Raw genomic sequence first — 15,553 nt, forward strand, 5'->3', positions numbered from 1 at the left:
CAAATGCATTCGTCGTTCTCATCAACCTTATGTCCATTTTAGGTTACAGGCCTCTTGCAACCCTAATACTGACCCAGTGTTGATCAGGCTGATTGTATGCCTTTCTCTTTTAACAAATCTTGTTGCAGGACCCTTTGAAGGGTTGCTAACAATGTCCGAATGACGTTTATCATTTAGTGGCGATTGGAGTATTGCGATGTGAAGAAGTGCCTTGTGGAATGTGTTGTCATGTATCCATAGGTCATAACTGTCAGGCACTTCTTCACTTCATACACAACACCGGCCTAACGGCGCACATTTAACATAAATATACACAAATATTATGCCTCAAGGGCAAGTCTATATAGCAAATAAAAATAAAAAGAAAGAGTCCGGCGAAGAAGAAACGCCCCTGCAATCAAAAAGTAGTGCAGACGACGTTGGAAGAAGCTGCACGATAACAAAATTGACACGCGTGAAATTGTGAAGCGGCGCTGTGAAACTGTAGCCGTGTGGTGGCGCTGTCCCGAATCATCTGAAAGGTCGGCCGGTTGCATGTCCTTGTCAAGAACAGTGACTGGCGCCGTGGTAGCTAGCGTATAAGTTAGATGTCACGCTGCTGAAAAACGTTCGAAGGCGCGGCTTTGGTGCCCAGCCATGGCGGTTGCATTTCGACGGGGACGAAGCCTGGCCCGTGGTGTCTTAACCAATCCAACGTCACTGTTTGACACGCCTGGCATCGCACATGTGCGTAAAAGTGCGTGCGCTTTCACGAAACCACGCTTTAGTCCCTCTACGTTCAGGCTTCTCGCTCGAGCCTTCGCGAATGCAGTCGACGGTCTTGACAACCACCGCTTCGAAACAGACGACGTGGTGCGAACACTTGCGACATTGTGACGCTGGTTGGGATAAGGTCAAGTTCTGGCTGTCACAGCGATTAACTACAACGCTGGCGTGGCTCTCCAAGCGAACGAAGGCTTGAAAACGCTCCGGTAAGTTGAAATCTTTTGGATATGGATTTTAGTGGAAGCATATCTGAAAAAAAAAAAGTGCTGTATTGTATAATATAGCCACCTTGTATAGTATACGCTCGACTAAACCCAATCGACAGTTTTCCAAGCCCTTCACAATCACACAATCATTTTCAAAAAAGAAAAAAAAATAGAAAAGCGCTTAGGAAGAGACACAAGGCGAAGACGGAAGGCATAACAAAAGCAGTGAATGCATCTATAGCTTTCATTGCCCTGGCTCCCCAGGGCAAAGAAAGGAGGGCATATATGTCGCATATATATATGGCATATATATATGCATAGGAGGGCATATATGTCATACAGATGAAGCAGTACCAACTGAACAGGGGCAATATCTGAAATGGTCAATTCGTGATCACTCTCTAGCTCTCAGCCTAACTTCATTGACGTGACATAGAAGTAACAACATTCAGGTCACACGGACAAGTCGTCGTGCATTGCACTTTCCCCTCCTTTTTCCTATGCGCAAACTCAGACTATACGCCGTAGAGATCAATATGAATTCACCACTTTGCTATATGTACGTACGTATACTGCCGTGTGCAAAAGCATACGGACCACGGGAGCGCGTGCCGAAGTTGCGGTCTGCGCCATCTAGTGGCCAACCGTCTGCAGTCGAGAGCATAGGTCTGGCCGCGCAATCGCCAGAGCAATGCTCTCGACAACAAACAGCTCGCCAGTAGATGGCGCAAACCGCAACTTCGACACGCGCTCCCGTGGTCCGTACGCTTTTGCACACGGAAGTAGGCCGCTGGACGCAAACGCACACGGCTATATGTATTCCGAATACCACTCCTCGAATTCAACGCGTCTTTACTTTTCTTTTTTCGATTATTAGCTTAGTAGGTGGTCACACGAACTTTCGAATAGCCGCGACGTATAAAGAACTCGGCGATACCACCTAATTAGAAAATTTTCCCTCTAAAACAGGGGTCTCAAACTCGACCGGATCTACCGGGCCGGTGTCACGAAGTTTATAGTCTCCGCAAGAGCCGTGCCCGGACGAACGTTGAAGCAGAAGGAGGGGAGGGGGAGAAGATGAAGAAAATGTCAGCTAACATTGCCTTTTGAAAGAAGGCCTTTCCTATCTCTCATATATTCTTCAGGTTTCCGAAAAAAAAATCGATACTGGCTTCCAGAATAACTGAAATGCGGACGCCGATTCTGAAATATAGAATTTTTGTTCCATGGCTACGTTTTAAGACCTAGCGACCGCATGGGGTATACCTCGCGAAAAGAATGTTTGATGCCACACACGTCTTTGTAGCTCAATAACATGATTATTAAAATAAAACTATGCGACGATGACAGTCATGTATACAGGCCGGGCCGCGTGTTTGAGACCCCTGCTCTAGAAAAACGAACTTTCTTTTCATAAAACTTCACGTGCCACATGGCGAAAAATTACTGTCGCCGCCAATATACCATATACGAGATAGAAATAAATGCACGCGACGTTAACCTCGTGCAATCGTCCCTGTAAGAATGCCTTTCTATTTTTTCTTCCCTTTGTTTCATTGCTTCGGCTGCTCGCTCGATCAGATAACGAGACGTCGTCAGCATCACGCCTGACTTGGCACGCACGCACGCTGCATATGCGGCGTTGTGTGTGGAAAGTTGCGCATGCTGCAGCGGCGAAGGCAACAGCATGTGTATGCGCGCGTAAGCAAGCGGGCGCGATGCATGGCCGCCGTTGGCGACGCGTGACGAGCTTTTGCCGCATGCGCCACGCATTTTTCTCCGTCGGTCCCTTCTTCGCGTTGTGTCGCTCGTTTAATGCTCGACGGATGCGAATAGCGCTTCGCCTTCGGCGACGTGCGTGCGTCTGTGTGCGCATCAGCCATGCACGCGGTAACGACGCTCGACCATGCGTGCAGGCATACACGACGCGGGGAAGGCGTACATACCTACGTATATGCGCCAGGCGCCGCCGCGGCCGCAACAACCACACGTTCGTTCCTTTGTCGCGGGCGCACTGCAAGCGCCGCCAAGCGTGAACACTGGCGTTCGGAAAAGACGTCCTCGTACCGCAGTCGTCTTACCCGTGTACTACAGCGATGTGTTTCGCTACGAGTACGCAATGAGTTCAGTGGCAGTTTTTTCTGCTCGAATGGCTATAGCTTCGTTCGAGTTATATGAGACATGTAAGGTTGGCAGGTTCGATCGCAATGTGTAGGGATGAGCAGCAGCATAGCGATGTTTTTTTTTTGTTGGGGGACGGGGGGAGGAGGAGGGTTTCAACTATACTTTATGTAAGTTCGTGTGTGTGTTTGTGTGTATGCCTGTATATATACACCTGCAAAATTGAAAACTTTCGGGGGCAGTGGGGGGGGGGGGGGGCGCATAACCCTGTCATTTATCGCATAACCCCCCCCCCCCCTCTCGTCAGTTTCCTTGACACTCCATGTGCCGGGTGAAAAATATGATATATACAGGGGTAACATATAGCGCACGGATTCCACGTACAAAATGTAGTGATGGAACATTCAGCTACACCTATACTGACAATCGCGAAATGATAGACGGAAGGATTACAGATGATCGCTGGAACTAAAATACAAAAGTGTAAAAATACCGAGTGCCACCCGGTAGATCAATCAATGAATTGAATAACTTGTTTACTGAACGCATCGACATTTCACATGACGACCACATGATATCTGCTAGATTGATATGGCTTCATAAGTCATTATACCTTTGGGTCCTCGTGCCTCCCCCTGCAGTCGAAAATGGTAGGCTATAGTGCGTGGCTCTTCTAAAGCTCGACCTATCTGCTTTCCTTCAAGTACGCTGTACAATGAAATCTGAATGCGTGATAAGCTTTTCGAAATAATAGGTTCATTCTTGTTTTCCTGGACAATGCCCCGTATGAGAGCACTGTATTTTCACTGTGATAGGAGCACTGTGATCGCATGTTCACATGAAATGGTGGCCTTTAACTGGGATTTATAAAATTGATAGCTTTATTTTTCAGTTTACTACCTTAACTAGCATTCATATGACCCACGAGCAACGTGTTCCTCGCCTGCAGCCGTACAGATTTCGCGGTAAACAGCATCGCGGAGCAATCACCACTGGGAGGAAACGGATTAGAGTCAAAGCTAAACCGTCGATTCAACACCATAAGCGTGCTTATAGGGTTGTCGGTGCTGATATGTGGTTACGGTCCTCGACTGCTGACCGGGAAGTGGCAGATTCGATTCCGCGGCCATCGCGGTCGTATCGTCATGGAGGCGAAATGCTAGAGGCCCGAGTACACAGATTTAGCTGCTCGTTGAAGAACCCCAGGTGGTCGCAATTTCCGGAGTCTTCCACTACGGCACGCCTCATAAACAGGTCGTGATTTCGGCACGCAAAACCCGAGATATTATTATAAGGGTTCTGCACTATATAGGGGGAGCCAAGTCCCGCCGTTTTCAGTGTCTAACTGAATATGAGCATTGTTCTTACTTTTCGCGAGTATGATATGAGGAGTTGACATCATTGCTGAGACGCCTTTGCTGTCTAGTTTGCATGCTGCAACCATGAGCGAAACACTTACTCCGAGAAAGATTACCCGAATGCAACTAGCTCTCCTTTGTTTCGGCCATGCATGGCTCTTAACCAAGCCGGCGAAACAACGTCCAGGCGACTTCTCCGAACGCATCTGCTGGGAACTTGAACACTTACGCATACAGGCACGCAAGCAGGCAAGCAAGCAGGCGGGCGCTCGCTGCAATTGAATTTGACATGAGCATTCAGCGGGTGACAGCGCAGCTCGGAAGTGAAATTGAAGCTAGGCACGCACAGAGGTCTCGCTCAAGGCGCGCGGGAGACGTGGCAGGCTGCCGTGCGTCGTCGAACCGGAAACGGCGAGCGCAAGCTGGTCCTGTCAGCATTTTACTTTCATCTTTCTATCTTTCTATCTGAGCATGCGTACAAATGAATACCGGAAGCGGCCATCTAAGAGGACTCATTATCAACAACAGCGGAGACAATCTTCTCGCAGATCATACCAGGTCGCAGATCGCCTGCCTGGTTGGTTGTATTCTTTGTAAACATCGCTCTGGGCGACAGCCCACGCATGTGAGCAAAGGTCGCAACCTCTATGGAAAAAACACAGAGAAGTCGAAGTCAGAACAGAAAGCTGTCGTATTCCTTTAACCACCGTGGGCAGCGGAGTAATTATGAAAGATTTAGCCCCGTGCGGACGTTATTTCGTTATATACATGTATACTGCGTGTCTGGCGTCATCATGACGATACAAACTATATATGGGACATATACAGGCGCATACACCAGCGCTTTGCATTTGTCATATATGTGAAACTTCCACACTGTAAGTAATCGGACTATGTGGTACATTCTATAGAAGCATTACACATCATTTAGTCTGCTTACGATGTGTGATGATAATGGGGATGATGGGGTAATGATGAGGATGACGATGACGATGACATGACGGAGGATGTGAAGCGATATTTAGCAGACTTGTCGCATTCGCGCCGTGTTTTTCTTGAGGTCACGATGGCGAATGCTAATGTCGCGGGTATACGCAGTGAAGAATGCCGTTTGCGGTGTTTTGTAACGTGTTGCTGTTCGTGGAAAGTAATACCGAAAGTATACCTGTCCTATGTGCCTTGTGCTGTCATCTGACTGCCGCTGCCCTTACAATGAAAATCAATTAACTTGTCCACGTACACACTCCTTTAAGGTGTACTTTAAATAGCACAATGTCCTATATATTCCGTTCTGTGTATATGATAACACAGAAATGAGTATCAAAGGAGTATTAGGTCGATGAAATGAAGATAAACAAAAAACGAAATACATAAAGATAAAACAGAGAAAAAAGTTGGCGAATCTCGCACAAAGCGGCGCAAGGCTTGAAAAAGCGAAACTGGGCGATTCTGAAGACTAATCTGGTTGCTTCTAGGTTGTTTCTAGGCCTTAGCTAGGTGATGCAGATTGTTTCTAGGTTGCTTCTAGGTCGTTGTTAGGCTTTAGCTAGGTGGTGCTAGGTTGTTTCTCCGTTGATTCTCAGCGCAGAGGGGTTCGAGTTAAACCACAGGCAGTCACAGACACGACACTGATGCCCAAACTCCAGAGACAGAAACTCGCGCTGAAACCAAGCGTTCGCACCTCTCATACGGGCACGTCGTCGGTGGCGTGGTACTTCAATCGCTTCGGGGTCTCCTCGCTGGCAACTTCCGTATACTCGAGATCTTCGGCTCGCTGCCGTCGCTTCGCAGCCATTTGTTGTTGGGATAACTGTTGCCTTCTTCATTTTTATGGACCAGGTGTGAGTAGTGGGATTTACCTAATTTCTGTGGCGCATACCCGTTTATGCTGATGATAGTTTTATTGGTTCGTCGGACTAGCAACGATTTGCTAAAGAGCTTCGCTGTTCAAAGGCAGGGAAGGAAAACCGATTGCGTCTGGTTTGCCACACGCACACTTGCAGGAAAAGCGGGGAGAAAAAGAAAACGGGAAGGAGTAATGACTGATAACCAGTGTGTCGGAACGGAACGAAAACCAAAAAAAAAAAAAAACCGATATTTTTGACCGGAACGAAAACGTAACCGAAACTTAATCTATTATTTGGTTCCGGAGTGAAACCGAAAATTTTTAAATCGTTTTTCGGTTCACGGGAAAACTTGGCCATCCGGAACAACCGAGGTCATGCAAAGTGAGCAATAATAATAATTCATGTCAGGCCACGATATTTACACGCACCTCGGGCAGGTATTCCAAAGTAAATATGTGTTGAAATTCTGCGAAAAACGGAAACATTGGCAACCAGTGACGCTTATATTAACGCAAGTGGACTTTCGTGTGCCTGTCACGCAGGCCAACGTGAAGAGGGCATTCTCAGCGTTGAAGTTTGTTTTATCAGCGGTCTCGCACATCAAAGAGTACACTCAATGACGTGCTAATAATAATAATAATAATAATATCGAGGGTTTAACGTCACAAAACCACGATATGATTATGCGGGACGCCTTAGTGGAGGGCTTCGGAAATTTCGAACACCTGGGGTTCTTTAACGTGCACCTAAATCTAAGTACACGGGCCTCAAACATTTTCACCTCCATCGAAAATGCAGCCGCCGCGGCCGGGATTGATGGCTCGCTCCTTCTGATATCGTGCTCACTAACTTGACATAAAGCATTGTGCCTGCTGAAAATATTCGTAATTGACTTTCGAGAAAATAATTACTATGACTTTGAAGAGTACTGGTTTGTGCTAGTTGGTAGGAATTCGTGGTATAGTTAGTTCCGCTACGAAGAACGTGGGATAACGTGTTTTACCCCTGGCCCACTTTCTTAAGAAGAGTGCAAGTGACTATACCACAAATCCAGTGTTTTTTTTTTCTTTGTCGTTCCTTTAACTTCAAATTTTCGCATACAAGTAAAAACAGTTATGAACCATTAGGAAACAATTTCTTTTCGTTCCGGGACCGAACGTGAACGGAACTTTCTGCAGTGGAAGGAAACTAAAACCTAAACGAAAAACATTTCGTTCCGACACCCTGCTGATAACACTCTTCACCACGCTTATTTTAACTGTATATATAGCCTTTGAGCCCAGTTGTGTTTAAGAAGTGCAGCAGTAACGTGTTATTTACCACCAAGTGGTAAGGGGGGAGCCGTCGCCAAGCAGTGGCAACAACAACTCCTTCATTTACATTTTATTTAAATAACAAAAAGAAACTTAACTACGATCATACACGTGGATTGTTCGCCTTTCATCACCATTGTCGCCTACAGCTTCCATGGAGTGCTATATACCGTCAACTCGAGTCCGACTCATAGAGACTGCGGAGATAAGCGTCTTTTCCTCTCCATATAACCATTACTATTACTCATAAAGCGGAGCTGATTGCAGCGCCTCGAAGACCCGCACTCCTTCCCTTCTTCACAGCCCTCACCCGCAAAACTCGAACGTTTTTTTACGACCCATGTGCATTACCAGCGGCGCGCATGCGTGCGTAAAGGGGGAACAACAACTTCACAACGAGAAAAAACAAAAGCCGTCGTTCCTTGGGATCGCGTAATGGGAAGGGTTGATGATGGCAGTCGAGGCACTGAAAGATGGGCGGAGTGCTTTCTTTTTGGCCGCCGGACAACCGGCCACTGTTTTTCTAGCGCCCGCGATGTGTGCCGTGGTCGCGCCGGCCGCGCACGCTTCTGCCTGCGTCCTCTCTTTATACTTCGCTTCCTGTTCATCCTCGATAGACATCTTAATGTGGGCCTGCTGCGTCCGTCTTCGAGGCTCCCATAAACACAGCACGCGCTGTTGCCCTTCATGCGTCGTGGCGTGCGCAGGGGACGTCTTTGACGCCAGGGGGCGCAACGCGACAACAGGTGCGCACGCACGATCGTCACCTCCTTGTTCTTTCCATTTCCTATCGCGCGAATCGCAAAATGAGCGCCAAGGTCTCGTCGTCCGCGCCTGTTGCATCTGTCTCGGAACTGGGCTGAATCAGTCTCGTTCGTATATGTTTCTCGCGAGGCTCCGCGTGATGTGTAAATGCGCATCGTATTCAATAATTTTCAGAATTAGAAGAGGCGGTGTATAAGGTATTCGACACTGTTATCTAATTTGGGACGTACACTAAACAGTGTATGTGCGGCTTGACCATGTACCCTTGTACTCCGACTTGAACGTCTGCGTCGACACAATTGCCTAGATCTCATTAATGTCAGTCACATTAATATTCTAAGCGTTAGATTTGACGGGAAGGATGTTAATGTAATTTACGGTAATGTGACCAAGGTCATCGTGTAACATCGCAGACGTTAGCGGGCAGTGCGTTTCAAATATTGCGGGATGACGTTCAGGCCGTAGAATCAACATGCCAGCTAAACAAACGACAGCTTTGCACGCACATCTTTGAGTTTAAGGCCACAAAAACGTTGTTTGTGCTTGAGAAATGATAACTGTTAGTTAATTGATTTTTTAATTAGTTCAATGGAGAGGCCGCTTTCAGTGTGCAATCATGGTACTTGAATGATAAAACGAGCAAACATTAAACAAGATTGCATGCCGGAGCTGCCTTCGCGACCGAAGCACCGCCTATAGCATACAGGGGTATAAAACACCGCCGCTTGTACACTCAGAGCTCTATGTCGGTAGCACTTGCAACGGGTTGCGTCAGGTGACTGCAATCTCTGCCGCGCTGGCTCGTTACATGTGCTAAATAGCACATACGGAGGGCCGTTTCTTCAAACATCGGCGGCTGACGTCACGTCGCTTGTACCATGACGTCAGAGAACATTTTCTGCCATATAATGAGGAGCCCACGCCTAAACGTTCTTATTGCGCCGTATACAACTCTTATGAGGATAAGCCGAAGTTGTAGCCATTTCAAGGCACACTATATATATGCTGTATCAGGATGCAACACTATGGTTGTATGGTCTTCGTTGAAGTAACGCATATATGCGGAAGCGATTTAAGGCAAGTATAATACTTGGACGAAAAAGACGAAGGGAAGAGATCGCGCGGAGTCTGGTCTCTTGTAACGTATTAAAGGAAACTTATATGTCTACGAATCTGTATAGCGTATACTTATTCTGCGTCATGATGCAACCAAGCCACAAAGTTATCGAGTCCACGAGTCTCGTGGATTGCAAAAGAAAACACTTAATTCGCGATGTCGCTTCGGTAACTTCCTCGCTCGCTGCGTCGAGCTTCAGCATTAGATTTGCCAGACTTCACCGTACCGCGATTGTACAAACACGGGACCCGATCCTGACTTGCGAGTTAGCCTCCTTCCACGTGTACCTGTGATCACTTGTCGTGCAAAGAAAAAAAAAACAAATTAAGACAGCTTCGCCCTAGGTGTGCCAAGCCTGAAGCAAGTGCGGAGCTGGGCAGCCTTCTTTGTTTCTCTTCGGTTTCTTTCTTTCTTTCCTCCTCTCTTTCTTGTTCTCTTCTTCCGGTTTTTCTTTCTTTCTCTGTTTATTTCTATTTATTTCTTCCTCTATCTTTATCTATTTGTTTCTTTTTCTTCCTCTTTCTATATTTATTTTTATTTTTTTTCTTTCTTTCTCGTTCTTTCTATTTCTCGCTTGCTTCCTCTTTTTTTCTATTTTTATACGTGGTTTGGCCTGCGTTACGTAAAGAGACGACAGCATACGACAGCCCGGGCCCCTGAAGTAGAACACCGCACGGGCTCGGGCCTACCCGAAAACCCGGGCCCGGCGCGGCCCGTGGGCCTTGCCGGGCCCGAGCCCGGGCCGGGCCTGAAGCTCCGGCCTTAGGGTTGAGCCCGGAATTCAGTTGGCGGGCTCGGGTCGGGCAGGGCTTGGACATTCCTCAGTTTTTTAGGGGGACTAAAGTGAAGCACTGAATCGGTTTAGACTGGCAAAGTGTAATCTGATAACTCAAATGTAATTGATTTCACCATCATAAATTTATTAATAGCGAAGAAAATCAAGGTCAGAGTTCCATTCTTAAATTTTGCGGGCGAAATCTCCGCGCATGACGTCACAGATTTCGAACTTTATTTGTCGTACTTTGGGGACGTTGGCTCTACGAAATTTCCTGAAACTTGGTGTGTTAAATCTATATATGGCCCCCTCAGAGCTCAATGTACTTCATTTTTACCAATTAGGAACTACGTAGGACCCAGCAGACGCCATCGGAATCTATTACGTCACGACGTTTGCTGCGCAAATTTCAAGGTGGCGTCGCCACACGCATTTTCGTTTTGCGCATTTTTTTTTAGCTTACCAAGAGTTTGGTCACGGCGAGCGTGTTGGTTTTGGAATTGTAAAAAGAGTAATTGACTGATAATAGAAAAATCGCTGTTCTCTTTGGTGTCCCTTTAAGTTTGTCCCACATACGGTGTGCATATGTATATGTCCCACATTTCATCTCGAAAATGCTTTTTTTTTATGCGGGGAAAGCTATTCGGAGAAGTTTTATGAGGGACAAGTACTGAACTTCTTTTGCTTCTTGCATATGGGACTACTTGTTTTTTCTGAAACGGGCGAGCTAAAAGTGAATAGACTAGGCGCTTATATAGTTGACATCTCGCTATATTGTGCCTTATTTACATTCGTTATTATTCTATATCCCAAATCTTACTATTTGATCGCAGTAATTAATGTAATATAATAAATTTATACCTATAACTAGGGCTCCGTGTTTTCGGAGTTTATTTTTCTTGAAATTCGGAGGATATTTTTCGGAGTTTATCTTCTTGGTGGAAATTCGGCGTTTATCAGAGTCTATTTCTCGTAGGTACCCGATTCTCCGAAATTCGAAGTTTAATTTTGCAGTAGTCTCAATGGTCCATAATGAAATGCTATCCCAACACGAAAACATCAGAAAACAGAAGGGCATTTTAGTTGTCTGGAAGGTTTAAACGCAGAAACATATATACACACAAGCACGAATACTTGAATGCAAAACACCTACGTTTGTGCCTATTAAAACCTTAAAGCTTGCTGCAATACACACAAGCATACCACTCGCTTCGAGAAAAGCCTAGACTCCCAAGCACCACCCCCAGCAGGAAGAAAAAGCGCAAGAAAAGAGCGTGGCGCTTAGGCGTCAAGGTTTTTCTCGAAGTTATGTACCAACTAGCCAGCAACAATTTCTGCTAAGATACTTTACTAGGTTGCTGCCACTGATGGAAGCGCGCTCCAATCGAATGATAATTCACAGCTATATATATATGCTCATGATTACTGCTCATGATTACTGAACTGGATAGGGAAAGTAGAAGAGTAGGTCTGAAAATTAATATGCATAAAACTAAAGTAATGTGGAACAATCTTGGCAGAGAACAGCGCTTTGCGATAGGTGGCGAGACACTGGAAGTTGTAAAGGAGTACGTCTACTTAGGACAGGTAGTAACCGCGGAGCCGAACCATGAGAGTGAAATAACTAGAAGAATAAGGATGGGTTGGGGCTCATTCGGCAAGCATTATCAAATCATGAATGGTAATCTACCACTATCCCTCAAGAGGAAGGTATATAACAGCTGCATCTTACCGGTACTTACCTACGGAGCAGAAACCTGGAGACTTACAAAGAGGGTTCAACTTAAATTGAGGACGACGCAGCGAGCGATGGAAAGGAAAATGATAGGTGTAACCTTAAGAGACAGGAAGAGAGCAGAGTGGGTCAGGGAACAAACGGGAGTTAAGGACATCATAGTTGAAATCAAGAAGAAGAAATGGATATGGGCCGGGCACGTAGCACGTCGGCAGGATAACCGGTGGTCATTAAGGGTAACAGACTGGATTCCAAGAGATGGCAAACGCGTGAGGGGGAGACACAACATTAGGTGGGTAGATGAGATTAAGAAGTTTGCAGGTATAACGTGGCAGCAGAAAGCACAGGACCGGGTTGATTGGCGGAACATGGGAGAGGCCTTTGCCCTGCAGTGGGCGTAGACAGGCTGATGATGATGATGATATATATATGACGCAGGTCGACCTCTAATCCTGAAATCGAAGTAGTTATTTTTTCCTTGTTTTGTAAAAAAATAACAACAGAAAAGACGTGCATAAATTATAAAATCTCGCGGTGCCAGAACCAGGGTCCCATATGCATGAGCTGCGGTTTGCAGAAATGTATGCACGGTATCAGGACATATGTGTAAAGTAAAATAAAAAGGAAAACGCGAAACGTCGGTTGAGGTGACCATGTGGAAATATCTCGATGTTCAGTGCATGGAAAAATATCACGTGCATGTGGCACGACCCATGCGTATATACTGCAGACGGAACTTTCAGGCTGCAGGTTTTACACCTGTACCTCTGTTCTTCTTGCTGCATTTTTTTTTTCCTCTTTAGTACATTCATTTTCTGAACGCCGGTCGGATGTTTCGACGGTCGTAAAATCCGCGCGCTGACTGCGGCAACTCAACGGACCACTTGATTCTGCATTTTAGGGTCGCCGTACCATCAACACCTGCCGTGGGGCGTTTTGATGCATGACCTGCAGACCCTATGTGTTCCGTTGGTTCAAGGCGAAACCGCGACATCCGTCTAGTTGTTTTATTCCTTTAATGCTATACAGACTGATGAATTCCCTTCGACGCTTGTATACAAGCGTCGAAGGGAATTCATCAGTCTGTATACAGTCAGGGGGAGTGGATAGGGAAAGTGGTGAGGGCAGATTGGGGGAGTGGAGATGGGGAAGGGGAAGAGGTGTGGGGAGAGGGTTTGCGCATGCGCAGTAAGGGAGGTCACGCCGCACACCACTACCACCGGATTGAACTCCGCCATAAGATGCTTCGCATCTAAAAACAGGGCTCCGTGCCAAGCATGTCGGAGACAAGACAATGATCCATTAGCAACAGGGGCGTAGCCAAGGGGGGAGTTGGGGGGTTTAACCCCCCCCCCCCCCCGAAATTTTCAGTTTTGCTTGCGTATATATACACGCACACATACATACGCACGCACGAACATACATAAAGTATGGTTGAACCCCCCCCCCCCCCCCCCGAAAAAAATTTCTGGCTACGCCCCTGATTAGCAACCACCTTGTCGTTTCCATGTTGATGCCACAGAGTTTCCCACGCTGTCTACTAGAGGGAACTGTGGTGCTGCTATCGTTCAGCCACCATGGGAATCAAGGGTAGCACATTGATTTGCCTTGTCTTCGTGCTTGCGGCTTCGAACGCACCTGTAGCTTTGTTTAATGTTGTATTTTGGCTTTTGTTTCGAATAAAAGAATGGATCGCTGCGAACGTCGTGAGCTGATTTGAAATGGTCAGCCTGAAATGATCAATGTGGTGAAATGGGACTGTTGAACTTTTGCTGAACTTCGTCTTGCGACAAGGCGGCTGCAGGCCTCACGGTGCCGAAAGAACGAAGCTTAGACAAATCCGTGTACTACCCATCATTCCCATGCTGGCTGAAGCGCCATGCATTGCAGCTCCCATTGACACTAGCGCCAGATTTCCGCCTAGTGTATACTATTATAGAACTCTATGATCGATGCGTCTCGTTTAGGCCGTACATATGTGAAATCGCCGCCAGTATACATATAGAATTCGTTATTTGCAATTCCAGCATACATATGCCGGAATCACGAAATAACGGCGTTAACATTAGGGGAAGGACACCATACGAAAATTTCGAATAATGAATCGAATAGAGCTATCTGTTCGATACTCGAATCGAATGGTGCATATTAGAAATAGCGAATATCGGATGCACTTCGAATAATCAGCACCGACGGAGAAACCCCAAAGGAACAAAGCATTGGAACAGCAAGGGGTCATTCTTGTTTTATTTATGTAATTACCAAGACGCATGCAGTACAAGCTCTTTTTTTGTTGACTTGCTAAAAGCTCTAGCATGGCCATCTATGGGAGCCGTGTGCATTCCCATCCAGCGGCCGTGGCTCTGTATAGTGTCCCCGAAGCGAAAGTGTCCTCAGGGACATTCGTGATAGTGTTGACTATTGAAACGTTGTCTAATTTTTACGTCTCAGTTTCATTAAAGAGCTACTCGAAATTATACCACCTTGAACGCTGAACTGCAATATTTCAGCCTATAGTTGTAAAATATCTCGACGGCTGTAGTTGCTGCTATATAGGCCTACATTCTTAGCTCACTTTAGCTAATTGTCATTTTTTTTCTCCGTTAGAAGTAATAATAATGTTCATTTTGTGGATATTTGTTTCAAGTGAAACGTTGTGGATTTTTCGGGCTCGTAACTGCCTACCTTGCTATTCAAAATCCATTCGATTCATATTCGTATTCGAGTCTCGGTTCGGTTCTAATGTTCATCATTCGCACACACCTTGTGAACATATAGCGTACGTAAACCGACGAAAGCTACTAACATATACGACAGCGCTATTTCTCTGCGCATAACGCTGCGTCGACGTAAGCCGCAACTTCGTGAAAATTGACTATATATGGTATCGCATTGATTGGTGGTCCTTACGAATGCGTGTATACTTCGCTTCCTCTCCTTGAGTGTCCTCACTACTGATTCACCTAGACATTTGCATAAATCGTCCCTAATCATGCTATATCACCGGTCTATAGCGGTGAAAATGCGCGCGCCAGTTCACACGAACTGTCGACGCGCGCAGTGCATACTGACCGACGGAGTCTGACGGACGTGCGGAGGCTGGAAGCTGTAAAACCTGCCGCATTCCACGGTGGTGCGAAACGAAGAAGTGCTCGTACCTTTGATTGCATACTAGACGCGTTGGCAGAACCCAAAACAGCAGCAATGAAAGTTGAAAACATGACAGCCGCGCCAACATGAAGTGTGTGTCTGTGAACTTTGCATTTTACCTTTTGATCAGTGACACAGGAATGTCAACGTCCGATACGCGGGTAACGTAAGCTTGTCAACAGCCGACGTAGACGACACTGCGAGTCACGAAGAGTTCAAGGTCAACTGTATCGCCTAGATGTGTAAAGCATCCGTGCGGCTGCCTTCAATTTATGACGCTGGTAAGTGTCATTCTCGGGATTTTATTTTGTCGCTTTGTTGCCGCAAACGGGGGGGTATAAGCTGACACGTGCAGATGCGATCGCGAACATGCCGAGCAATTGTATTTTGAAAGAACTAAT

The 15,553-nt window shown here is 46.3% G+C and overlaps 1 long non-coding RNA gene across 1 annotated transcript in view; it reads left to right on the plus strand.

The window, feature by feature from the left end:
• Positions 1-675: 675 nt before the first annotated feature.
• LOC125758062 (uncharacterized) overlaps positions 676-15,553 on the plus strand; it is a 235,932-nt gene continuing 221,054 nt past the window's right edge. Inside the window, exon 1 of the long non-coding RNA XR_007415785.1 lies at positions 676-971. This is a non-coding gene — a long non-coding RNA (uncharacterized LOC125758062). The remainder of the gene's footprint in view (positions 972-15,553) is intronic.

Source organism: Rhipicephalus sanguineus, chromosome 4 (genome assembly GCF_013339695.2).
Source record: "Rhipicephalus sanguineus isolate Rsan-2018 chromosome 4, BIME_Rsan_1.4, whole genome shotgun sequence".
NCBI lineage: Eukaryota > Metazoa > Arthropoda > Arachnida > Ixodida > Ixodidae > Rhipicephalus > Rhipicephalus sanguineus.